The sequence below is a fragment of the Eumetopias jubatus genome, unplaced genomic scaffold, assembly GCF_037043125.1.
Source record: "Eumetopias jubatus isolate StellerSeaLion01/CBP00866 unplaced genomic scaffold, mEumJub1_p1.0 scaffold_4, whole genome shotgun sequence".
NCBI lineage: Eukaryota > Metazoa > Chordata > Mammalia > Carnivora > Otariidae > Eumetopias > Eumetopias jubatus.
The window spans coordinates 178,236,951-178,263,560 of record NW_028274810.1 but is presented as its reverse complement, the minus strand read 5'-3'; the positions used below and the strand labels follow the sequence as shown (position 1 = coordinate 178,263,560).

The 26,610-nt window shown below is 41.1% G+C and overlaps 1 pseudogene; it reads right to left on the bottom strand.

Annotated features, from left to right (window-relative positions):
• Positions 1 to 201: 201 nt before the first annotated feature.
• Positions 202 to 2,445, bottom strand: LOC114213348 (heat shock protein HSP 90-beta pseudogene; annotated as a pseudogene).
• Between the last annotated feature and the right edge of the window lie 24,165 nt (positions 2,446 to 26,610).

The following is a 26,610-nucleotide window of genomic DNA, read 5'->3' as shown; positions in this document are numbered from 1 at the left end:
ACACCCACAATACATATCCAAACCCCGTCAAATATCGGAAGGGATAGGGCTTGATGGCCTTCTTTCCTGCCTCAAAGACAGGAGAAAAAAAAGAAAAAACCACTAGACATCAGCAGAGGGAACCAGGTGAACCGGGGCCACTCGGGGCTGCTGGGGAGCCATGGGGACACTATACAGAGGGCACAAGGTCTGCAGGTAGAACTAATCTACTTCTTCCATGCGAGAGGCATCCTCATCACCCTCGGGGGGGGGGGGGGTCTCATCAGGAAGAGCAGCACTGGGTTCCTCTGCGGTCACTTCATCTTCATCAATGCCCAGGCCTAGCTTGATCACGCGGTAGATGTGGTTGGAGTGAGTCTGGGGGTCCTCAAGTGAGAAGCCGGAGGAGAGCAGAGCTGTTTCAAACAGCAGCACCACCAGGTCCTTGACTGCCTTGTCATTCTTGTCCGCCTCCGCCTTCTGCCGCAGCGTTTCCACGATGGGGTGGTCAGGGTTGATCTCCAGGTGCTTCTTGGCCATCATATAGCCCATCGTAGAGTTGTCCTGAAGGGCCTGGGCTTTCATGATCCGCTCCATGTTGGCCGTCCAGCCATAGGTGCTAGTCACAATGCAGCAGGGTGAAGACACTAGCCTGTTGGAGATTGTCACCTTCTCAACCTTCTTATCCAAGATTTCTTTCATGAGTTTGCAGAGGTTCTCGAACTTGGCCTTGCTCTCCTCCATTTTTTCTTCTCCTCTTCATCCTCAGGCAGCTCCAGGCCCTCCTTGGTAACCGAGACCAGACTCTTCCCGTCAAACTCTTTGAGCTGCTGCACGCAGTACTCGTCGATAGGCTCCGTCATATACACTACCTCGAAGCTCTGCTTCCGCACTCCCTCCACAAAAGCGGAGTTGGCAACCTGCTCCTTGCTCTCACCAGTGATGTAATAGATGGACTTCTGGGTCTCTTTCATGCGGGACACATATTCTGAAAGAGAAGTCATCTCATCCCCAGACTGGGAAGTGTGGTAACACAGCAGCTCAGAAAGGCGGCGCCAGTTAGTAGAGTCCTCATGGATTCCAAGCTTTAGGTTTTTAGAGAACGCCTCATAGAATTTCTTATAGTTCTCCTTGTCTTCTGCCAGTTCAGAGAAGAGCTCAAGGCACTTCTTCACAATATTTTTGCGCATGACCTTCAAGATTTTGCTCTGCTGGAGCATTTCTCGGGAGATATTCAAGGGCAGGTCCTCGGAGTCAACCACACCACGGATGAAGTTGAGATACTCTGGTATCAGTTCATCACAGCTGTCCGTGATGAACACACGGCGAACGTAGAGTTTGATGTTGTTCTTTTTCTTCTTGTTCTCAAAGAGGTCAAAAGGGGCCCGACAGGGGATAAACAGCAATGCCCTGAATTCCAGCTGACCTTCTACAGAGAAATGCTTGACTGCCAAGTGGTCTTCGCAGTCATTAGTAAGACTCTTGTAAAACTGTCCATATTCCTCCTGGGTAATGTCCTCAGGGTTTCTGGTCCAAATGGGCTTGGTCTTGTTCAGTTCTTCCTGATCTATGTATTTCTCCTTAATCTTCTTTGTTTTCTTTTTCTTGTCCTTCCCACTATCATCCTCCTCATCTGAGCCCACCTCTTCAATCCTGGGCTTCTCCTCATCATCTTTATCTTCTTCCTCTTTCTCCCCTTCCTCCTCCTCTGCCTCATCATCACTGATTTCTTTCTCTCGTTCCTTCTCCAAAGGGTGATGGGATAACCTATAAACTGCAAATGCTTCTTCACCACTTCTTTGACACGTCTCTCCTCTAAATACTCTGTCTGGTCTTCTTTAAGATGGAGAATGACTTTAGTACCCCGGCCAATGGGCTCACCATGGTCTGCACGTACAGTGAAGGAGCCTCCAGCAGAAGACTCCCAGGCATACTGCTCATCATCATTGTGCTTTGTGATAACCACCACCTTCTCTGCCACCAGGTAGGCAGAATAAAAGCCAACGCCAAACTGTCCAATCATGGAGATGTCTGCACCAGCCTGAAGAGCCTCCATGAATGCTTTATTTCCGGACTTGGCAATGGCTCCCAAATTATTTATGAGATCGGCTTTGGTCATGCCAATGCCTGTGTCCACTAGAGTCAGGGTGTGTTCCTGGGGGTTGGGGATGATGTCAATTTTCAGCTCTTTACCACTGTCCAACTTGGAAGGGTCTGTCAGCGAATCTTGTCCAAGGCATCAGAAGAATTACTGATTAACTCCCGAAGGAAAATTTCCTTGTTAGGATAGAAGGTATTGATGATAAGGGACATGAGTTGGGCAATTTCTGCCTGGAAGACAAAAGTCTCCACCTCCTCCTCTCCATGGTGCACTTCCTCAGGCATCTTAAAGGAGAAGAGCTGCAAGCACTACAGATGACGGTGGGTAGGGACTGCGTCCGGCTACGTCTCCGCAACAAGCCTGCGCAGGGGTGACTCAAGAGCCAGATACTAAATGTTAAGAAATGGTATCTACTAGCTTTTCCACTTTTGGATTATTTAAAATACATTCACCAAGTAGAATTAACCTTTCCAGGATATAAAAAAATTGTATCAAAATCAATGGGTACCAAGTTACATTTCATATCAGCTTTTCTGATACTTTTCAGCACTCTCTGTTTTTGTTGTCCTGTGGCTGATGTGTGATTTACTAAGTATTAGAACCACATGCCTAGGTAAATCCTTCTGGGGTCTTCTAGAGTCTGCACTTTCTCATACTCTTTGTCTTAAGTCACAGATACCTTAATTTTGTTCCTTCTTACCACCTTTCTCAATTAGCTCACTAAAGGAGTGAAATGCTCGGGTCGCCTGGGTGGCTCAGTCGTTAAGCAACTGCCTTCGGCTCAGGTCATGATCCAGCCCTGCATTGGGCTCCCTGCTCCGCAGGAAGCCTGCTTCTCCCTCTCCCACTCCCCCTGCTTGTGTTCCCTCTCTCACTGTGTCTCTCTCTGTCAAATAAATAAATAAAATCTTTAAAAAAATAAAAAATAAAAAAATGAAAGAGTGAAATGCTCCCAATATTTCATCTCCTAAGGATTTCATAAACATCTTGTGCATTCAGGTTTGGTTGTATAGGGGTGACTTTTCTGGTGAGAACTGTTGGAGTTCTAATATGCTGGGTCCAGGATTATTTTAGACCAATTTAATCTTCATACTTTCAATGTTCAGCCCCCACTCCATTTCTTCTGATGGTCTGCTGTAGCAAGCCAGGCTTATTAATAAAGATATATCCCCTGCAGTGAATGTGTGATTAATAAAATAAAAATTATGTTATGGACTAAATATGCCCCCCCCAGAAAAATCCTTATGTTGAAGCCCTAACACCAGAGTAACTTTATTTGGAGATAGTGTCTTTAAGGAGGTAACTGAGGTTAAATGAAGTCACAAGGGTGGGGCCTTAATCCAAAAGGATTGATGTCCTTATAAAAAGAGAAGAAAAACCAGGAGTGCACATGCATAAAGGTCCTGAGGGCACAGTGAGTGGTAGCCATCGGTAAGCCAGGAAGAAAAAGTTCTCATCAGACCCAGTTTCATCAGATCTTGGACTTCCAGCCTCCAGAACTGTGAGAAAATAAATTTCCATTATTAAAGCTACCCAGTCTTTGGTATTCTGTTATGATAACCCAAGCAGGCTAAGACAGATTTTGATACCAAGAAGTAGGGTGCTGACATAGCAAATATCTAAAAATATGGAAGTGATTTGGAAACTAAGTAATAGGCACAGACTGGAAGGGTTTTGAGGTACATGTTGGGAAAAGCCTACATTGCTTTAAGAGACTGTTAATAGGAAAATGAACTTTTAAGGTGTTTCTGATGGCGTTCCTGACAAAAATGAGAAACATGTTGCTGGAAACTGGCTGAGTTGTGTTCTAGTGTTTTGTGAAAGGTAGAATTTATGAGTAACAACCTGGATTTTTAGCAGAGGAGATTTCAAAGAGTAGTGTTAAAGGCATGGCCTAGCTCCTGCTAACTGTTTAGAGTAAGTTGTGAGAGGAGAGAGATAAATTGAAGGAATTATTAAACAAAAAGGAACCAGAACTTGAAGACTTGGAAAATTCTCAGCCTATCCATATTCCAAAAAATGAGAAAGCATGTTCTGAAGAGAACACCAAAGGTGCAGCCGGACAAGCACTCCATCAAGAAATTACCTATGGATTTAATCAGTCATCTCAGCAAAAGCCAGAAACAGGTGAGATTTTCCTAGCAGAGACACTGCCCATTTGGACTAAGGGGACAGAAAGGCTTTTGGACTGCTAGGGTTCTACAGGATGGGACAATAGAGCTATCCAGCTACAAGCATACTGCATCCTTCAAAAAAAGAGAATAATGACCCCAAGGTGATTCAGGGATCAGCAGGGCTACCAATGGCACCACAGGCCCAGAGTACACTGGCCTCCAGGGAAGGCTATTTCCTCCTCAGTTTCAGAGGGTAGGGCCACCTCCTTGGATTCAGCAGGCAAGGGCCTATTGTACCCCCAACAAAGGCCTCTTGGACAAGGCTGCAACCCATGACCAAAAGGGCAAGGTCACTGCCACAGTGGCTCTAGAAGGCAAGACCACCACTCCAGTGGGCCTGGAGAGCAGGGCATGGAGGGGGATTATTCTTAAGGTCTAGGATCTAATGGAATTTGCCTTGCTGGATTTTAGACCTCCTTGATGCCCATCATCTATTTCTTATTTCCAATTTCTCCCTTTTGGAATGAGCCTGTCTATCCTATGCCCATCCCACCGTTGTATTTTGGAAGTACTTCTCTGGCTTCACAGGTGTACAGCCAGAGAAGAATTTTGCCTCAAGATGAATCATACTTCAGGTTTCATCCATACTGAATTTAGATGATATTTAAATATGACTCTGGACTTTAAAGTTAATGCTGGAATGTAGTAAGACTTAAGGGCTGTTGGGATAAAGTAAATGTATTATTCATATGAGAGAGACATGAGTTTTTTCTCTCTCTTTTTTTTTTTAAGTAGGCGCCATGCCCAGTATGGAGCCCAATGCAAGGCTTAAACTCACAACCCTGAGATCAAGACCTGAGCTGACATCAAGAGTCAGATGCTTAACTGACTGAGCCACCCATGCACTCTGAGGGACATGAATTTTGATGGACCATAGGGCAGAAGATTATGGACTCAACAGTGCACCACCCCCCACCCCCCCACCCCACCCCACCCCCCACCAACAAAAGTCCTATGTTGAAGCCCTAAACCCAATGGGACTGTGTTTGGAGATAAGCCTCTTAAGAAGGTAATTAAGGTCAAATGAGGTTATAAGGGTGGAGCCCTAATCCAGTAAGACTGGTAAAAGTCCTATATAAGAAGTCCTTATAAGAAGTGAAAGAGTCACCAGAAGTGCATACTCAGGGGGGAAGAGCAATGTGAGGACAGGGGGAGAAGGTGGCCATCTGCAAGCCAAAAAGAAATTTCTCACCAGAAACCCACCCTGCCAGGACCTTGATCTTGGACTTCCAGCCTTCAGAACTGTGAGAAAATAAAATTCTGTTTTTGAGCTGTTCAATCTGTGGGATTCTATTACAGTCATTTATAATAAACTGAGCAGACTAATACAGATGAGTAAGGCTCTGCCCTCAAGGGATCTACAAGGGAGTTGTGAGGAAAATGTTTTAATCCACTCTGTTTCATGCTTCATCAGCTCAGGCTATACAGTAGCATCACAATGACAGTCCTTTTCCAGATGAACATCCTTCCGCAGAATATGGTAATCCCATTCTATCTTAAACTCACCCAACAAATTCAGGAAATTCTCAGGTTCTGCTATGGTATCAAAACTGTGCTGGCACATCGAGTTCTTCTGGAAACTATGGTTTGCTCCTCATGCATACTTTATTGTGGCCCTGTGAGTTCTGTTCAAGTCTCTCCTATTTACTGATACCACCGCATAGGAAGTGGGGTCCAGCACCCAAGGTCCTTGGGTCCCAGAGATGACTGTGGCTTTCCCCTCTTCCCATGGCCAATTCTATGCCATAGAGAGTCCTCTTTGCTCTACTTGTGCTGTGAATGCTTCGATAGTCACTTCACTAAAACAGATGAAAAAATATTCTCAGCCCAATAACATCACAGTCTGTTGCCTGAGGCACAAAATCATGTTGACATTTGCCTTCAGTATATTTTAGAGATTTTCTTGACACACTCCTATTATTTTTATACGCTATTAAATGGAACTCATTTATCCCACGTCTCAGACAGAAACCTTGGGGATCTGGACTGAAGGATCATTTGAGAAAAAGCATGCTTAAAAATTGCTTCCTTGACTTTCATCCACCCATAGGTACATTCCTTCCCTCGAATCTCCTAGAATCCTCATAAAAATAGATGCTTGCTTTGCCGGCCCCACAGCCCTCTTAATAAGCCTGGTTGTGTGTCTGATCCCCTATAACATGCACATTTGGGGTTCTGCTTGGAAACACCCATATATAAAGCATTTATACATAAGGAAATCTATGCAGTACAGAAATACAATACAAATGCGGTAATCATGAAAGCTAATTTTTATGGAACGCTTATCACGTACCTTGACTTGAATGATTCATCTGCACAAAGGGAGGAAATACAGCTTAGACATGTTATGCAACTTGTACAAAAACAAAACTAGGATTCAAATTCAGGTCTGCTGACTACGGAGGCTATGCTATTAACCTCTATGCTGTGCTTGACATGTGCTACAGAAGAATTATTATGAGATGTTCAAAAGAACAAGAAGTTGGCCATTCTCAGGGTATTGGTCTGTTGAGGAGGTATAAATAAGGTATGTGGACTTAAGACACGTATGTAGGCTTAGAAAAGATTCAGATTAAAATCTTGAAAATGAAGGGATGTGAAGGGATTTTCTATGGGAGGTTAAAGGACTGAGAACTTCAGGTTTGTGAACAGGAAGTCGAGACAATCATGTTATCATGATATTCCTTCATGAAGGGTGCTTCCCCAGCAAGTAAGAAACAACAGAGTTCACAAACTAACACATTAGGGATTTTAAGCATTAATAATGATGAAACAGAGTGATAAAGTAACAGAATGTTTCACCAGTGAGGACAACCATATTGTCTTGAAAGGTGAAAGTCGTGGGGGGCGCCTGCCTATCTCAGTTGGTTAAGCATCTGCTTTTGGCTCAGGTCATGATCCCGGGGTCCTGGGATGGAGTCCTGCATCGAACTCCTTGCTCAGTGGGGAGCCTGCTTCTCCCTCTGCCTGCAGCTCCCCCCTGCTTGTGCTCTCTCTCGCTCTCTGACAAGGAAATAAATAAAATCTTTAAAATAAAAAAAAAGAAAGGTTAAAAAGAACTTTCTCCAATCCTGATGGAGACCTGGAAATGTCCTCAGTGTGGAGTTATCGAAGCCCATTTTTTAGCTCAGCAAGTGGAGTGCAAGTCTCCTGTCCATACAGATGATGATTCCTCCTTAAAGGTGGAGATATCTGTTCTAAAAGGGTCTGTTTGAAGTTTCATGCACCCGAAATTCACGCACCTGAAGCCTTCAAGTGATATAAATGCTGTGTATTAGTGTATGGATATGAGCTTGCCTATATGTTTCAGGCTTGTCTATATGTATTTATGTATATGTGTATATAACTGAAAACATCCTAAATTGCTCTTTTTACATTCTTTTACACTGATAGCATGGTTTTAAAATAATAGAAACTATGCAGGCATTACTCGGTCTTTGGAAAAGGTACCTCTCTCCTTGGAAATCTATGACTGAGGTAAGGAACGAAAAGCAATATAAGACACCAGTTAACCTTTATACCTAGCTCTGCATTCTAAAACAGAAAAATAAAGGCTGCTGAGCACATTCATCTTACTGCCTCAATTACTTGAAGTGGATAATCAGCTTAACACTGTAAGGACGATGTTGAATATGTGTTGATTTTTCTTTGGTATTGATTGCTGTGCTTTGACATACTGTTCTGGTTATTATGCTCCAAGGCACCACCTGGCATCATTGTCTGTCTTTACTCTCACATCAGGTGATCATCCTTTTTCCAGTTTTTTCTTCACTGTATATAGTTTCCAATGCCTATGCCTAGAGCTGAAGACATGGCTTATTGGTTTAAGTAACAACAGTTTATACTTTAAAGTACTGCTTGATGAGAACTAAACAGTTTTAGACAGAAATCTCTGAAATCCAATGGCAGATTTTTCTAGAGTTTATTTTTTTCTTGTTTCTCTCAGGAAAATTGCTGTTTCTCATTTTGGAGAACACTTCAGTATCTTAATAGGTAGTGGTCCAAATGTAAGTCGTAGATGCACCATGGCACACTTTCTTGGCATAAATACCTTATGTGAACAACCAAAATGTGTGTATGTGTTTATTGAATAACAACTATCACGAGAATTATTACTGTCAGCTTCCACAAAGAAGCATATGCTTTAATAGGTCACTTGTCTCTGCCTACACACCTGTTTACCTGACAACAGGCAGGCAGCAAGTGCCCCCTCCTCCCAGGAATCAGCAAAACTTGTTCCCTGCACTTGGGGCACCTGAGGTCCAGACATCCCTTTTGTAGCTCCAGCACCTGAATTGTTCCAGAAGAGAACTCTCTCAAAACCTTATAGTTGTCCTTTTAAACAGTGTCCATCAAGTCAAAATCCTACCAAAAATCTGTCCCAACCAATTCCCTAACCTTCTATGGGAGCCCAACAACCTTCCATGTTTCCGTGGTTCCCATTCTACAAAACAGTCAACTGTGTTGACTGCCCATAGTCTACTAGCCTGAGAAAGTCCCATCAGTCCAGCCCCACCAGGACCTGAGGCTTAGTATTTTTCTGACAGTGAGCCAATGAGAGTCCAGCCCCTGAGTGTCCCGAAAGCCCCATCCCAACCCTTACTCAGTCTCTGCCCCCTTGCCTGTTATCTAATGTGCTTGGGACTGAGCTTCTGAAGACCACCCTGAGCACGGACTTTCCATCCTCCCCCCCCCAACATATCCAGGGGACATCTCCCACTGTTCTCCTGATCCTTTGTAATTCACTGTGTTTGCCCTCCCTGGACAGCACCACTGCCCTGCCCTGGCTTAGTCCCCACACCCCACAATGCCTCTGTGACAAACCACTTATTGAAATGGCTAAAGACGAGTCCCCTGCTTGCCCACAAGCACTAGCAATTCAGCTGCTGGCAGATGTTCTTATATGGAAATTGGTCTTTAGAAATTCCTCAACCAGAAAATGTGATGATTGCTTCTTCATAGAGAAACTAGAGCCTGCCCTCTCTGGAGATAGGAACTTTACCTCAGAACTGAAGAAGTGTCCACTTTAAAAACAGAATCTGCAGAGATGAATTCGAGCTGAGGAAATAACACTATGCGTTCTCAACTAGGAGAAATGCACTAGTTGTTGACATATTTAATCTCAAATGGAGATATTTAAAAAAGGAACCTCACTGGGGGCTGTATACTCTGCACGGTGATGCTTATTATCATATGCCCTTTTCCAACATGAAGGAGTCTGATGAGTGCTCTAGAAGAATGAGTTTTCCATGCCAAGGAAGGAGCTAGTTTTAAAGAAAAAGTTTTCACACTATGCATCTCTTTCCCCAAGACACACACACACACACACACACACACACACACACACACACACACACATAATTGTTTCAATTGTCTGAGGAATTGGCCAGGACAACAAGAATTGATTTATGTTTAAGACCAGCACAACCAGTGAATTGACTAATTTTTTTTTTCATATTAAAATGTTTTTTTTTTTTTTTTGGTTGGGGTGCCTGGGTGGCTCAGTTGAGTAAGTGTCCAACTCTTGGTTTTGGCTGGTCCTGATTTCAGGGTCATGGGACCTAGCCCCACATCAGATTGCACTCAGCATGGAGTCTGCTTGGGATTCTCTCCCTCTGCCCCTCCCCTGACTCATTCTCACTCTCTCTCTCTGTGTCTCTCTAAAATAAATAAATAAATCTTAAAAAAATAAAAATTTTTTTGGTGACCTGGGTGTTTGTAGACCTTTATCACTTTTCTTCTCTCAAATAACACAGAAATTGATATTTTTTGGTACTCATTATCATTTTTATCATTTTTCTTCTCTCAAATAACACAGAAATTGATATTTTTTGGTATTCAGGCCTCTTATTAACCTTTACATAAGGAAAGGCTTCCAACCAATCTATAACTACTGGACAAGCAACGAGGAGGGTAAATTTTCATAGAAGGCCCCATCTTGAGCAACAGGACCATGAGACGCTCTGAATTGTTGGTGTCCATTTGATGCCTGCAGTGGACGAAGAGCTAGAAACTTGTGCTGCCAGCCGCCTTGCAAAAATACACAGAGAGAATAGAAGGTATTGAAAGGGATGTTGCAACAGGCTTCCTCTCTTTTGCCTTCTCTCCTCAAAGCCTGTCTTTTACAGAAGTAGGTCTTTGGGTTTCCCTGTAGTTCTGACCTAGATTCTACCTCTCCCTTTTCCATCAAATTGCCAAGACACCAGAGTGGAGATTCACTGAGGTCAGCATTGGGCTTTTGTCAACCATGGGCAGTGTGTGTTATCCTATCAGTACAGTCGGCTGCAGGGTAGGGGCTAGGTATACAGGAAGCCAGATCTGGATGTTTCGTTCTGCTGGAACCTACAGTCAGATATCAAGTCACTTAGTACCTGGTTAATTTATGTTATCCATATTGCTGAAAACAAAACCATCATCCAGTTTTATCACTGACATCTCTTCGACCAGCCTTGCTTCCACCCTAAATCAGTGTCAACATCCAGAGTTAAAACCCGGCCAGCCCTGACTAAAAGCCTTCTTACACTTGGTCTTGTAGCACTGATTTATTTCCCGTTTTTTTCTCCCCACCTCCATGTTTTCTTCAGATTCAAGAGGCAGGTTCATTCCCTGGAAATGCCTCTTATTAGTTGCGTAAACTTGTGCAAACCACCTATTTTCTCTGAGTGTGTTTTCACGTGAAGAAACTGAAGGAAATCATGCTTGTTTCACAAAGTTGTTGGGAAAATCAGATAAGGTATTCCTATGTGAGAAAGTACTTTAATGAAAGATAGAGTGTGTGTATACTTCCTAAAACTGGGACTACTTCCTTAATGTGTTGGCATCTTCATTCTTGTTCTATATCAAAATTCTCCTATAAATCACATCTTTAATAAAATCCACAGGAACTATATTTGTTCTCAATAAATAAGCTGCCCATTAGTATGTACAATGGAAGGCCAAGGAGCTATTTTTCTTTCAGTCAGATATTTTTCAACTTTATTTTTACAAGTCTGCATCTCAGAACCAAAATTAACATATTCCAAAGCAGTCACTGTGCCTTAGCAAGTCGAGATCTGGGCTCCATCTTAACCAGCACAAGCCTTCACTTGGATTAGTAACAATGCAGTCAACAGATGTAAAAAACTAGAACCCTCGAATTTGAAGAATATTGTTGTTGTGTTTATCAAATGAAAGAATGCATTTTGGAGAGTAAAGAGTCAAATCCCTCCCCTGCCTGAGTTACCATGCCAGCCCACCACTTCCTCTTGGGGCTATTAGCCTCTCATAATGTAAAACATTTCTTCATTTCCAGTAGATAATACTTTCAGTGAAAAGGTAATTTTTGAAGTCTATTACTTGCATTCTTAGTGAAGAGCACAATGTAGCATTTTGTTCTAATACGCCATTGAAATTGTTTGAGTAGGTACGCCATGGAATCAAATACAAAATGTCAAAATGGTTTCCATTAACTATGCACATTTGCACTGCTTCCGTTAATGGCCATGTTTTTGTTCTTTTCCTTCATCTTTAGGTCTACGAGATGAAATGATTCAGTTGATGTAACTGAAAAGTACATTGAAAAGGTAGAGAGCAAATTACAAAAGCATCAAGCCACAATTCCACCCACATACTTTATTTTATAATGAAGTTTAATAATGATAGAAACTGTCGCTAGTTTTAAACATCAGTCATTTCAGCAATTGTAGTTAATGTGAATATCTCATACCGAGTAATGTTTTATAAAAACATGGCAGGGATTGTGTATTATATTGAACTGAAATGTCATAATGAAATCTTAACTAGATGCTATTATTGTAACATATATTATGTTAAGAGAAATTTACTTCAACTTGAAAAGATAAAATAAGAACTGTGTTTCCTTCAACATCCTAAGTTCAGATAAAATCATTTTACTTGGAAGAAAGTTTTTTTTTTCTTCTCTAGACTTAGCATGAGTGTAAATAAACACCCACTACTTATTACAATAGGTGTTGTGCTGATGTATCTTGGTGGTAAATACCCAACAAAAATATAATTACTTATTTTTCTTTGACAAAAAAAAACATTAACTCTAGAAAGAAATTTGCAGTTCTGACACAGTGTATCCTTCCAAGCCCCAGAAGTATTTGAGTAGCCCCTTCAATCAATGAGCAAAAAGAAAGGGTATTCCTAATGACAGAACTCTAGACACAAACCTAGACTATCTCAGTTAAAGGGGAGAGAGCCCATGGCCGCGTGAGGAGGGTTGAGCCAGGTGGCCATGCTTGCTGAGTCATTCCGCAGCAGGCTTCTCTGCTTTGCTTCCTGATAGTATGGGTTCCTGCTGATGACTGCAAAGCCGGCACGGTGATATCAAAGGAAGTCAGCACCTGAAAACTTTCTCATTTTCCACTGCCTACCCACTCTCCACCCCACTCACGGCAGTCTCTGCCCACATCAAAAAGGTTTAGCAAATCCCTAAGAGGGCTGAAGAACGTTTCACTTCATACTCACATGATGAAGAAAGAAGCAGGCAGTATTCACCTCTGAGTACCAGCCCTTCTCTTTCCTAGCCTACGAGAAAAGTGATGATAGTTAGCCTGCTTGCCATGGCATCATATTGGCCTACAGTCCACAGCAGTTCTAGAGAGATTGGGAGCTAAGAGCGGCTGGTTGACCACAACCTTCTTGCACAGGGCATGCACTCGGTCATTTTCAGCCCTTTCACTTCACAAAATGGTTTTCCTTGTTCATTTTGGACCCCGGAGTTCTCTGTGCTTATGTGTGCATTTTCATATTTTAACAGTTTCACAAATGCTACTGGCTCAACTCACCAGATTCCATGAAACATCCAGAACAATTAGTCTTTGCCACCAGATGGCAGTATAATACCATTCAAGTATGGAAAGGTTAAAAAAAAAAAATGGGCTTAAGGGACTTTGGATAAGTACTACTCAGTAAGCTATCCCCAGAAACCGGATGTCATTTCCTTTGAATATTTAACACTGATCTATTTAAGATAAAGGGGTCTATAGCTATGGCCAAAGAACCCTGTTTCATTCATCTACCACTGTGCAGCAAACCACTCAACAAAAGTTACTGGCTTGAAGGGATAACGATGTATTATTTATCACAATTCTGTACACTCAGCTGGGCTGTTCTGGGTTTATCTTCTGCTTCACAAGATGGAGCTGAGGTCTTTCACACAGCACTGGCAGCTGGGGCCATGGCTGGGGCTGGAATTTCTAAAATGTCCTTTCATCCTCCAGGGCCTCTGGTTACTTCTAATTGGCTATCACTATTCAAATCTAGCATAAGCTTTCCTATGGCATAGCAACTGGCTTCCAAAAGGTAGCTTTCCAAGTGAACGATACCCATTGTTCAAACATTTATAAACGTTCTGCTTACATCTCACTTGGTAACGTTCTATTGGCCAACACAAATCAAGTGGGGCCAAACCCATGGTCAACATGAGAGGGACCACATGTGGACATAAACACCAAGAGGCTGGGCCAGCAATGGGACCATCTACCATAGATCCATAAAGGATTTACAACTCAGCAGGCACAAAGAATGAGAAAATTCTTCAATTCTGATTTACATTAGAAATGTCATATACAGACAACTTCTTATTTCAATAGTCAAAAATAAGACAAATGGTGCTGACAAGATTTTACAATGTCAGAAAAATAGACCTTCTGGTCTTTACTCCTCGGTAGAATGGTATAATTCCAGGCTCTGGCCTTAGGATTGCAGAGCCCCAAATTCAAACTTTTTAAGGACACCCATTATCCATCAAGCTAAAAGGGAACACTAGGGCTAAGTAAACTTACAAAAGACAACTTCATCAACCATATATAAATTCAGTAGTTTACAAAGACACACATACCTGACTTACAAATGGAGACTATTTGCAAACCCAATCTTAGTAGATAAATCTCTCCGGGAAAACAAATTATAAAAGCAGAGGTTGTTTTATGAACATAAATTTGGAACAAGGGGAGCTGGATATTCTCACTGGATACTTCCATTAAGGTTGATGAATTGTTCTTCTCTGTTCTACAAACATCTCTATTTTAAGAACTGACTCAGTTCTGTTGAATTACAGCAACATTGCCTCTTCAGAGGACTAGAAAAGCACTGATATAACATTATTCTCCCTAGCAAAGATTACGAACAGGATTAAGAATGAAAGTCAAACCTTTTTCTCAACATTACGTGTTGCGTAAAGCCAGTAATTTTTTTCATCCAAGATGATATTCATATTTATTATGCATGACCCAGAAAGTACTGTTGACACATAATGTTGATTCAGTAATGAGTGCACTTCCATTTTTAATCTGATAATCCCCATGGCTAACAGGTTGCCTCAGCCAAATGATGTTTTTGTAGTTTATTTAACATCTGCTGATGATTGAACTTAAGGACAGTATCCATCAGCAATTGCAAATTTGCTTCCCAGCATCAAGATTAAAACTAAACAACAAGGATTTGCATCCTCTAAGGCAGTCTATTAAGGTCATTTACAAAGGAAATTCATACACTCTACAAATGTAACTAATACATGCTGCTGTTATTCCTGAACTTTCAGTCAATCAGAAACAAAATGGGGTAAGGGGCACTTACTGATACTCTTCAGTAAGAGTTCGTGTTTCTGTTTGGGCCTTAAGATAACAAATACATTGGTCTGGGAAATGGAAGATGTGAATTTTATGGATAGCATCTCTTTCTATGAAACCTGTAGGCCAAACTCTCAAAATTCCATTTTCATGAGGGAAATGCAATTTTTCTATTATAATTGTTCTTCCTCCCATGGCAAACTATTCTTCATTATACTACAACCTGGGAATAAGTGATTCGTTGGATGAGGACGGAGAAATATTCAACCCATTGACTGTGTCATATGCAAAAGAGCTTTGTCTCTTTAAATATTCAATATCTCATGTCAATATCACAACTCCAGTTCCTAAAAACATGGCCACACAAGTCTTTCTTGAGAAATGTATTTATTTGAGCATTTATTGAATATATGTTCAATGCATGAAGAGCCAGTAAGTAGCTCTCCATTTGGAACCACATTAACTATTTTAAGCCCTCAATTCTTGGATTTACAACTCACAATAAAACGCCTCACATTTGAGTAGTTTGCCATCTCCTCAAACTCAACATGTTTGGTTAGAATTGATCAATCATGTTCATGAGAAATGCCAGGGGTTCTCAGAGCCGACCATGGAGCCACAGAGTCAAGAGGGAATCATGTAGAACTCAAGACTTGCCCAACTTCCTTCAAGCAGAGAAATTCTTCTTTTATTTGTTTTATAGAATGATTTCCCCTGAAGCCCTTATGAATTTCGATAAAGGGGAGTAACTATGGAGCACATAGCAAGTGCTTGCTGAACATTTATTCTTTGTTCCCTCCCCTCCTCACCGTATGCCAGAATCTGGTATAACTAGCAAAACTTTCCTATTGTTATCAACATTACTTCTCTCCCCTGGTCTTAGAGTCTTCAGACCATGAATTCTTCCTAGGCTCTTCCGTTCCTTTCACGCTCACTCTCAGTAACCAGTCATTGCTCTGCACCATTGGTGACCTTCCATACGTCTCAGACTCCAACACCAGGTTCTAACATTCTTGTGCTGGGAGCTCCAGCAGCACCTTTGGATCTGAACTGCTGCCCTTGACCTCTTATTTCTACCCAAACAATGCTACCAAATCCTGCAGCTTTCCTGCTCCAGAATACTTCAGCATAGTCTGTCACATGGGCCTGCAAGGCTGCTTAGGTGGACTCTTTTATGTAAAGTAAGTTTTTAAAAAACTCCAGAGCGCCTGGGTGGCTCCATCCTTGGTTAAGCTTATGCCTTCAGCTCAGGTCATGATCCCAGAGTCTCAGGATCCATCCAGTCCACATCCTGCTCCCCCGCAGGAGTCTGCTTCTCCCTCTGACCCTCCCCTCTCTTGTGCTTTCTCTCTCTCTCTCTCTCTCTCTCTCAAATAAATAAATAAAATCTTTAAAAATAAATAAATAAATACAAACAAACTCCAAAGCCATGACTATTCAATGTTGCTGTTCGAACAACCTTTGTAGGAGAAGTACTGGAGGTTAAATAACTAAGTAGGTGACCAGAAGTTACAGTTGATATTATGTGTTCAAATGTTCAAAGCATACCTTAGTAGGTTATTCCCTAAAGAATTCTCTAAGATGCTTCCCCTCAAGAGATCTTCCTTAAAAAGGCAAGGAAGAGAGAGAGACAGAAAAAACTGCATTTGTCAAGTACATTTGAGAACCCCACATAATATATTATGTTCCTGAATATAAAAATGGATATTAACACATGAAAGACTCTGATAAGTACTGCAGTTAAGAAACCTGCTTAACTTTTTTAACCGACTATTCCACAGATTTATTTAAAGATTAAATCACTCCTTTTTATTTGTCTTCATTCTTATCTTTGACAAAATTTTAAAATCCTGTAGAATTTGTGCTCCAAAAAATTTGGTAAGCGCCACCTGAGTAGGTACCACAGTGGACACAATTATTCAGTATAGTAAAGAATAATTATTACTGTATTAGTACTATTTATAATTATTACTATATCAGTACCATTCATAGATGATTAAGTCTTAAGTTCTTTTTCTATGATTCAAGATCCTTTACTATCTGCTGCTATCTTACATTTCCCCCTTAAAATGGTGGCAGTGAAAACCACTGTTTAAGTTCTGAGGTTCAAATCTTAGCTCTGCCACTTAGTAGGAAGGGGACCCTGGGCAAATTCCTCACTGTCTCTACCTCAGTCTCCTCATTTATAAAACGTGAATAATAACAATACCTCTATTTCCTGGGTGAATAGATTTCTCGACCATAACACAGTACTGAATCTAATGATCTGGAAAGACCACCTGCATTTTAATCTCCCCCAATGAATCTCACGCAAGTGTAGAGAGAAACAATGATCCAGAGGAACTAATGGATATTTAGTATATAAAAGAAGAGCGTCACTGCTACTCTCAAGGATCAGTAGCGGTGGTGAGCCGAATAGAGGATACCTGTTTTATCTGGCCCAAAACACAACACTAGGGTCTTGGTAAAAGTGAGAAACCAATTTTGGCTCAATATAAAAAACCCTCCAACAACAATGTCTATGCAAAGATTGTATAGGCTTCTTTGAGAAATAGATGTCTGCCCCTTGTCCCTGGGATCATTCATTCAATTGAAGACTTTTCCATCATATTTTAGAGAGCACTTCGGGGTTTGTAGACTACCTTCCAACCTTAAGTGTCATGATCTTGAATGTTCTGTCACACATGGAAGGAGACATTTACTCGGTAACATCCATGCGAAACGTGCTGGGGTCTTCCGCACCTTCACCCAATACAGTGATTCAAAGAAGACTTTTTCAAAGATTTTGGTATGTGGAGGGTTCTTTGGAAGATACCTTCAGACATTCTCAGATGAATCTTGTGTGCCAAAAATGCTCTGCCAACATAGGTACGTGTCTTAGAAACAGACACAGGAAGCTCTCTCCCAGGGGACAGAACCTGCGCGGTGACTGTGGGAGAAAACAGCAGTTTCCACCAGGTGCCCATGTCCACAAGCAACCACTCCTTGAACAGCTCAGGGGCCATGCTCATGGAGCTCTCGAAATTAATCCTTGAAGCCTGATGGAAACATTCTGCTCCTTCCCACAGCTGCCGCTGTGAGTCTCATAAAACACCACCTTGGTTATGAGACCGGAACTTTAATCATGCATCAGGGCTGAAAACACAGCCTAAAAAGGCACAAAATCCAGATTGTTTCCCTGCCATTGTAGCAAGTATAAAAAAAAAAAATACCTACACACTTTTATAATATAGATTTGTGGAATGATGGAAATGCTGCTATCGTTCACAGTTTCCTCTCAGAACAGACACTTATTTATAAATGAATGGTCTGTAATAACCCAATGGCACCTTCATAAATCTCTCCAATGTATGGTGCTCTGTAACACATCTGATGAGAAATGTGTTTACTCTTTCAGGATTAAAAATAGAAAAACACAATAGAACAAGTTCATTGGCAGGTTCAGGTGGCCACTTAGTTTATAATAGAATCAGGAAATGAAAGTGCCCTGTGGTGCAGTAAAGAATCTACTGGAACCCATTTTTAGCTAACACAAGCAAAGCATGTCGGTGAGTTTCCTCAGTTGTCAGCATTAAAAAAAAAAAAAAAATTAACTGTATACCTCCTTTCAATCAGCTAAATATTTATTCAAATCTTCAGCTTGTTATTTCTTCATTAACAAAGTTTCCCCTGCTGCTCAGCAGAATATGTGAGGAACTTTGCAAATGTCAGAAGCACTCAAGTTGAATCAACCAGGGGAAGTGATAAAAAAGCCTCATAATCAAGTGAAACTACAATAGTGGCACATTTCAAGCTGGGAAATAATAGATCAATACACAAGTCTCGTTCCCATAGGATAATACTGCTATTTGTTCTTATTTTGTGATTTGTTTTTACTCATCAAATCGCAAGTATAATGCATTTCTGTGTTAACCTTCAATTTGTAAATGATCATTTGTATTCGGATCCTAGGAACACTGCAACAGAGAAGAGAGGGTGCAATTTTGAAAGAAAGGCTGAGTCTTATGAACAAAGGAGAGCAAAAAAATAAAAAAATTTAAAAAATAAGCAAAGCATTTTAGGAAAAGAATTAGTGCTTTAGGAGCTCCAGGCTAGCCTGTGAATATCCCCTCCTAATAGGTAAATCAAGCCTAATGAGGCAGAGTTGGAGAAACATGGACAAACACAACAATTTTGTCCTCAGAGGGGGGAAAAAATGTTTACAGCTTCGGTTTAATCTGGCATTAGGAAAGTTTAGCATGTTCATTTGCTTGTTTTGAAAAAAAATGTTCATTATCTTGAAAGTGCCGATGTTTTACATTTAATTTTGTGGTTTGGTAAGGATCATGCTTTGCAAGAGCTCAGCTGCTACTGGTCTCATACAAAACCTTATCACACCGATTTCTTTTACATAATTCTGTGTCAGCTTCAGCACCATTGTCAAATAATAAAACACGCCTTAGCCAATTTATCTTTTGACCAGTTTTCTTACATCATTTCAGATGTATATTACAATCTAACAGCTCCCAGTTATTAAAAAAAAAAAAAAGCCTAGTTCATAAACATGAACCAGAGATATAAACCACAGATAAAACTATGAAGACTGTTATTCCTTCATAAAAGATAATGAAACAATATCAAAACAGAAATTCAAAATATGTTTCCAAAATCACAAGGAAGAAAAATTTCAATGTTTCACCGGGAGAGGGCACATCTTTCTTAGGAAAATGCTGTCCATCTAATTTTCTCTTTCCAAACACAAACAGACTTTTCTATACCAGAAAAGTGTCTTTTTAAAAATAAGGATGTGACCCGCCATGACAAGTAACGGGTCGTGGCTGGTCATCCAGGGGCTCTTCATTGCTAACTGATGGCGTATGAGAACTTTCAGAAGGACTCAATGGCAACAGTTAGCATGGCCGTGCTGGAGAAATCCAAAACTCACCACAACAGTGTTTCCAGCAGGACTTTCAGGTCTTCAAACACAGGAAGAAGAGAGAAGAGTCAGCAGCCAGGACACAGATAAAAGTTATTTTTTTAATCCCCAGGGCCCCTACAGGAAAGTCCCCACACCCAGACCTCAGCATACGGGCCTTGCTTGTCTGGGAGGGCTTAGCACTATCCCAAAGGACAAACTCTGTAGAAGGTGGATATGATATGAGGGCAAGTTTTTATTACTCCCACCACGCTATCATCTGAAGACCCTGTCCACAAGGTTAGACACACCAGCTCGCTCTTCCCAGGCAAAGATGTGACAGTTGACAAGGCTCTAATCAAGACTGGGGCACTGAGGGAGGAAAGAGGGGAATGGCTTATTTAATGAGGAGAAAAGGAAAAGTGTAATTCAAGGAGCAGAATTTGGCTACTCCTCTATCAATAGGCATCGATCTTATATAACAAACAAATGAAACGCCATCAACACTTATGAAAAAATGATTGCCAAGTCATCTTAGGACAAGGTCTGTGCATGAGGTAAATTAGGGGCTGTAGGTAAAATCAGATAATACTTAGATGAATGTCATCCTCTCCTTCGCATTTGGACTTTCCTTAGGATATTCTATAGGAAAGATCACTAGGTGTGGGTCTGGGGGCCAGTATTTCCCAAGTGAGGCAAACATGCCTCGTTGGACTCCCATGTTCAGGGAGATTTGCCTTCACACGATGTTGTGAGTGGTTTTTGTACAATAAGCTGGTTTCTTTCATCAAACGAGTTCTCTTTCAAGCTGGCTGAGTTTATTTTTTACTTTGTATGAAAATTCTACAGAGAACCTAATAGCACAGAATAGAGTCCAGAAATCATTTGTAATACTCAACCACAACATGGATTTTATTTTATGCCTCCTTCTAACTAAGTCTTTTCTAAATATATTTTGAAGGGCTGACGGCACATAAAAGGGAGCTATTAAGGAGAACCACGGGGTGTCGGTGATGGGAAGGGCTGATTATCCCTGACAGCCTCCAACTTTGGAATTCATGGAAAGGCAAACCACAAATATTTCAGAGAGACTAACATGCAGATAAATTTTATGCCACATTGCCCTTCTTCCCTTTTCTCCTCTCTCCCCTGCCTTCCCAATTTCTTCTAAAATGGTATGTCTGAGAGAGGTGTTCTTGGAAGCTTTCTTATGCCAACAGAATCAACATAATACAGACACAACAGCATCTTCGTAAAAGGTAAGCTTGCTTCGTCCATAGCAGCCTCCTAATTAGAATGTGCTATATTTACTTATACACTCCTTTGCATGGCATTAGGAAGCATTATCCTCCAGTAGGATACTCTGAGAAAAGCTCCGTGCTTTCCAAACACTGAATTTCAGGGAGATCCTCAGCAAAACCGTGAAGCGAATTTGAATCGTATCCTTCATTCAGGTTTCAGTCTGTGACCTTGCACCCAGATTCCATGAATAGAACATTGTCCTCACAGGGCAGAGGCTCAATAACTGGACATTTTCTGGGTCCCTGAATTTGTACAATGAGATATCAACTCCAATCTATGAGCACAATGCTCCAGTGGCTGCCGGGAATGGAAGCAATATTGATGTCTTTCAATGTAGATCACATCATTCACCCTGCAGAGCTCAATAAAATGATACTGTAGTTAACAAGTTTTATAACACAAAGTTACTTTAAAACATGGAACTAATCAGAGGGAAGCCTGTTTATGCATGTCACCGCCACATTTAATTGTCAATAAATAAACAAAGATTTGCTTCACCTATTGTCATGTATATCAAGTAAGTCATTAATCTAAACTAATGAAGCTTAAGATATATGACAGACAGTTTTTATGGAGCGCCTTCTTAATGATATGTTTGCTTTTCATTTCAATGCCAAGAGCCCATTATCAAGAAAGCAGCACATTATGGTCCAAACGCATTGAAATCTACAGCACTCCCCTTTGTTCCGAGTTCACAATAAGCAGCACTTGCACTTACATATTCATGTACTCTCTGAGATGAAAAGCATTAGTTAGAAATGAATAAAGGAGGGGGGTGGCATGCATATAATGCTCCTGTTCAGCTGTGGGGTTTCCCCCCTTCGGATTTTTAAGCTCACCTGGAAAGAAAAAGGAAACTACAAAATCCAGCCTAATTCATGCACACATCCATTTTGAAAAACGTGAGTGAATATGTATCATAAACACAATGAGTCCTAATCACGAAAGAACACCCTGAATCTCCGAAGAACACAAACCAGGGATGCCAAACTGCAAACAAATAGCTACTGGATTATAAAAGCAAGCCTTCTATAATTATTTCAATGTTCACATCAGTCCTAAAGCTTTGATGGTTTCCAGAGATGGAGTAATTATCTCTTATTCCGCTCGTAGCTTGGAGGAGAATAATGTGGACAAATTAACATCTGTCAAACGATAATGATTCCTATACCTGGTGATGTGACACATTCAAAATAGGTGATCCTTTGGGCCAGTGCCACCCAGAGACAGCTGTAGGCTCCAAAGACCAAATGAAAGATTCAGTCATGTGGTAGTTGGTTTACTTAAATCTAGAGAAATAAGCCTTAAAGGAGACCAAGTCACAGGAGGACACAATCTGTGTGTAGGAAAGGACAAAGGACTATTACTAGGTATGACCAGGAATCCTGACTATCCTGTTCCTCAGTATATTTCCAGCACCTTCCACAGTCCGCGGCTCATGGTAGATACTTGGTGAATATTTACTTCATCTATGAAAGCAACCATGATATAAGGAACAGAAGGATTTTTAAAAACTTCCCTGGAAATACCATCTTCTCTTCCAACCTATTCTATCACTTTCTCTAGTAAGAACGGGAAGGCCTCCACTTTCAAGTCCTTTCTCTTCTCTGTCTTTCAGGCCGTGCGAAAGGGCCTCGATCCAATCATAATCTATTCCTTCTTGAATGTTCTACCTGCTCAAACCAAAACAAAGGTCAATCCATTCCTTCAAGAGGTACTCACAGAGCATCCCATGAGCCAGATGGGTCTGTGGGCCCTCATGGAGCTCAGAGACACACACCTAGAGCAACTTTGTAAGCAGCCTTTTAGAGCTGTGTAAAGGAAGTCTTAAGTGCCCCAAGAGCACAAAGGAGTTTGATTGTGAGTGGAGAGTTCAGGGAAGGCTTCTCAAGACACATGTCATATGAACTAGGCCCTGGAGGATCGCTTACTTTTGACAGGTAGATGAGTGAGTGTTCCACGAAGAAGGGTAGGATGAACAAATTATCAGGGCATGATAAAGCACCATGATCAGCAAGTGGTCCAGTGTCCTGAACACTGCATAACATGAAATGAGACAGAAAAAGGTAACCTGGGACAGATTCTGATAGATGGTCATCATCCTAACACACCGTTACTATTCCTTCAGCATTTATTATTCTAAGCACATAGGCATTTACTTTCATAATAAACCTCATTTTTTGAGTGAGAGAACTGAGACTTCCAGAGTAAATGACTTGTCCAAGGTCATGGATGTATGTACATGCTTGAGCTCAATCAAGCACATGACACTCTGAGTTCAAAGTCTAGACTCTTCATCTTCATTTTTTTTTTTTTAACAAATGCCTGGGGATAGTAGCCCTTTTAACGACACTTCCATGGATTTCTACAGACCTTCTCAGGCCTGTATGCAGAAAAAGAAGAGAAGGGAGATAAAAACTAAGGAAGAGTTCATTATTACACTCATGGTTTTTATGAGCAAGGTTAAAATGGCAGGTGACTGAGTTGGCTATTTAAGGACAGGCTTGGTTTTAGGGCAATGCTATTTCCATGTCATTTCCAGAGCAACTATGTATCCCCTAAGGTGTCCAGTGCTACATCGGGTGCTCTGGATGAAGCCAGGGTCCTGAGACTGGAAATAATAACAAAAATAAATAAATATTAAACACCTTTGATGGCCACCAGTCCCTCTAGCTCAGACACAGAAAGAAACCACCTCATTCTTATAGAGTTCTGGAAAAGTACATTGCATGCTCTCTCTTTTTTTTTTTAATTTTATTTTATTATGTTATGTTAGTCACCATTCGTTACATCATTAGTTTTTGATGTAGTGTTCCATGATTCATTGTTTGCATATAACACCCAGTGCTCCATGCAGTACATGCCCCCTTTAATACCCATCACCGGGCTAACCCATCCCCCCACCCCATCCTCCCCTCTAAAACCCTCAGTTTGTTTTTCAGAGTCCATAGTCTCTCATGGTTCGTCTCCCCCTCCGATTTACCCCCTTCCTTTTTCCCTTCCTACTATCTTCTTTTTTTTTTAACATATAATGTATTATTTGTTTCAGAGGTACAGGTCTGTGATTCATCAGTCTTACACAATTCACAGCACTCACCATAGCACTTACCCTCCCCAATGTCTATCACCCAGCCATCCCATCCCTCCCACCCCCCACCACTCCAGCGACCCTCAGTTTGTTTCCTGAGATTAAGAATTCTTCTTATCAGTGAGATCATATACTTGTCTTTCTCTGATTGACTTATTTTGCTTAGCATAATATCCTCTAGTTCCATCCACATCATTGCAAATGGCAAGATTTCTTTTTTGATGGCTGCATAATATTCCATTACACACACACACACACACACACACACACACACACACACACACACGACATCTTCTTTATCCATTCATCTATTGATGGACATCTTGGCTCTTTCCATAGTTTGGCTATTGTGGACATCATTGCATGCTCTCTTAATTGTTTACTTCAGAACTCCTCAAACTGTGTGATCAAGATGGTATTCCTAACATGAATGCCTCAATAATATATATTAAATTTATTATCCAGCAAGGTTAAAGAAAAGGGTTTCTGGTTAATAAAGCATTGTGTTTGGTAAACAGTTTGTGGCCATAAAGAAAATGGGTTATAATTACTAAATCTGTTACAGTAAAACACTCTAGACCAGGCTTTCTCAACTTTAACACTATTAACATTTTAAGCTAAATTATTCATTGTCTTAGGAGCTGTCCTGTGCATTGTACGATGTTAAGCAACATCCTGGCCTCTACCTACTAGATGTCAGTAGTATTCTCCAGTTGTAAGAACCAAAAATGTCTCCACGCATTGCCAAAAGTCCCCGGGGGGACAGAATCACCCTCAGTTGAGAATCCTTGCCCTAAACATTCATATTTAATGAGCATAACCTAACCTTGTTTTGGTGATTCAAAAGGCATCTTAGAATCCTGTTGTGACTTAAATAAGAAGATAGAATCATGGCGAGAACAAAGGCAGTTTAACATTCTAATTAATGAAACATCAGATCACAGAGCTAACAGTAATAATAAGTAGTGAATAGATGTCTATTAGATCCATCTATGAGGAAAACATTCATTATTTATGCCATTTTGCAAATGAGAAAAACTCATGGCTCAGAGAGCTGAAGCGACATCTCCAAAGACAAGTTATGAAGTCTTGGGTGACTGTTCTGGGCTCCCCACAAGAACCCTGGGCCACTACAGATCCTGCCTCCCTGTTTAAATAACACTTGCATTTCCTCAAAACTGCATGAGCCACCTGATGATAACCCCCATTCATAATGTCTTCAATTTTTTTTCAACTTTTTCTTTTGTATGCAACGTATTTTTAATGTCAGAATTTCACTGGACAAGAGATAGTGACTTAAACCCCATCATGTGTGAGTCCTTTAATGCCTTGGGGCAGCTACAGAAAATCAAGATGTCAGGAGCCCACAAAGGTAAGAAGTCCCTGGACCTCCTTGGACAATGGGCAAATGTGTCAGGAGCCAAATGCAAACCAAAGTGAAAAATATATTTGACTGAGACTTAGCAAAGATATGGTGACATGGCATTTTGCTTCAGTATTGAAAGGGGCATTTTTCTCTATTATCTTCTTTCATCTCTTAAGTATGCAAGGCAGTACAAATCCAACCCCTCTTGTCCTGACTAGTTGTCTTAAAAACAGCTCTTTCCAAATCTCTGTACTGTCTATCACCATTGAAATGGTTGAAGTGCAGAATTTGTAATCATCACCACTCAAGTATCAGCTGTGGTCCAAAAAAAAGTCAACTCCCGTGACCACAAGTTGAACCCAATGTAAGGAGTGCTTACAAGTGGACAGGTGCTGTGTCCCCTGGAGCCTCTTCTGCATGGGTCCTTCCCCCAAAGAGAAGCCATTCAACCACTTAGCCTTTCTAAACACTTGCTGTTCCCATTCCTTGAAACCCACCTTCTGGGTAATTAACATCTTAGATAAGTTTCTCCCAGGAGATAATGACCCAAGAAGTAAAAGCTTTCTATCTCTGCTTCTAGGTGACTTGGCACCAAAACAGAATGTCCCTACTGTAGAACCAGTCAAAGCGGGAATATACCAGGACCTGTCACTCCCAAGGAGGGCTAGTGTCACTAAGGCTGAAGAGGTCCCTCTAGGTTTTGAAAGCTGAGCTGCTTTTCACATCCACCTACTCATTTCTTCTCATGGTCTCCACCATCCCTCAATCACACTGGGCACTGCCGTCTGCTAAGATGTCCCAGCTTACTGCTGGTGGGATATGGGACACTGGAGAAAGATCCCACTCACCAGGTTCTTTCTCAGCTATCCCTTCTGGACCTCTCCCAGTACAGCTACGCTCAGGGGTTGGTCCCATGAGCATCTTCTAGTTCTTTTATCTTTCTTGATCAAGAGGAAAGTGAAACCCTTAGTTGCTAGCTTTCATTATTTTATACTAACACTTTTATACATATTACTCTATGGCAGCCACACTTAGTGCTTTGTATGTATGAACTTATTAAATACAACAATATCAAATGTAAGTTTTACTATTATTCTCACTTCACAGAGGAGGAAACCAGATCCATAAG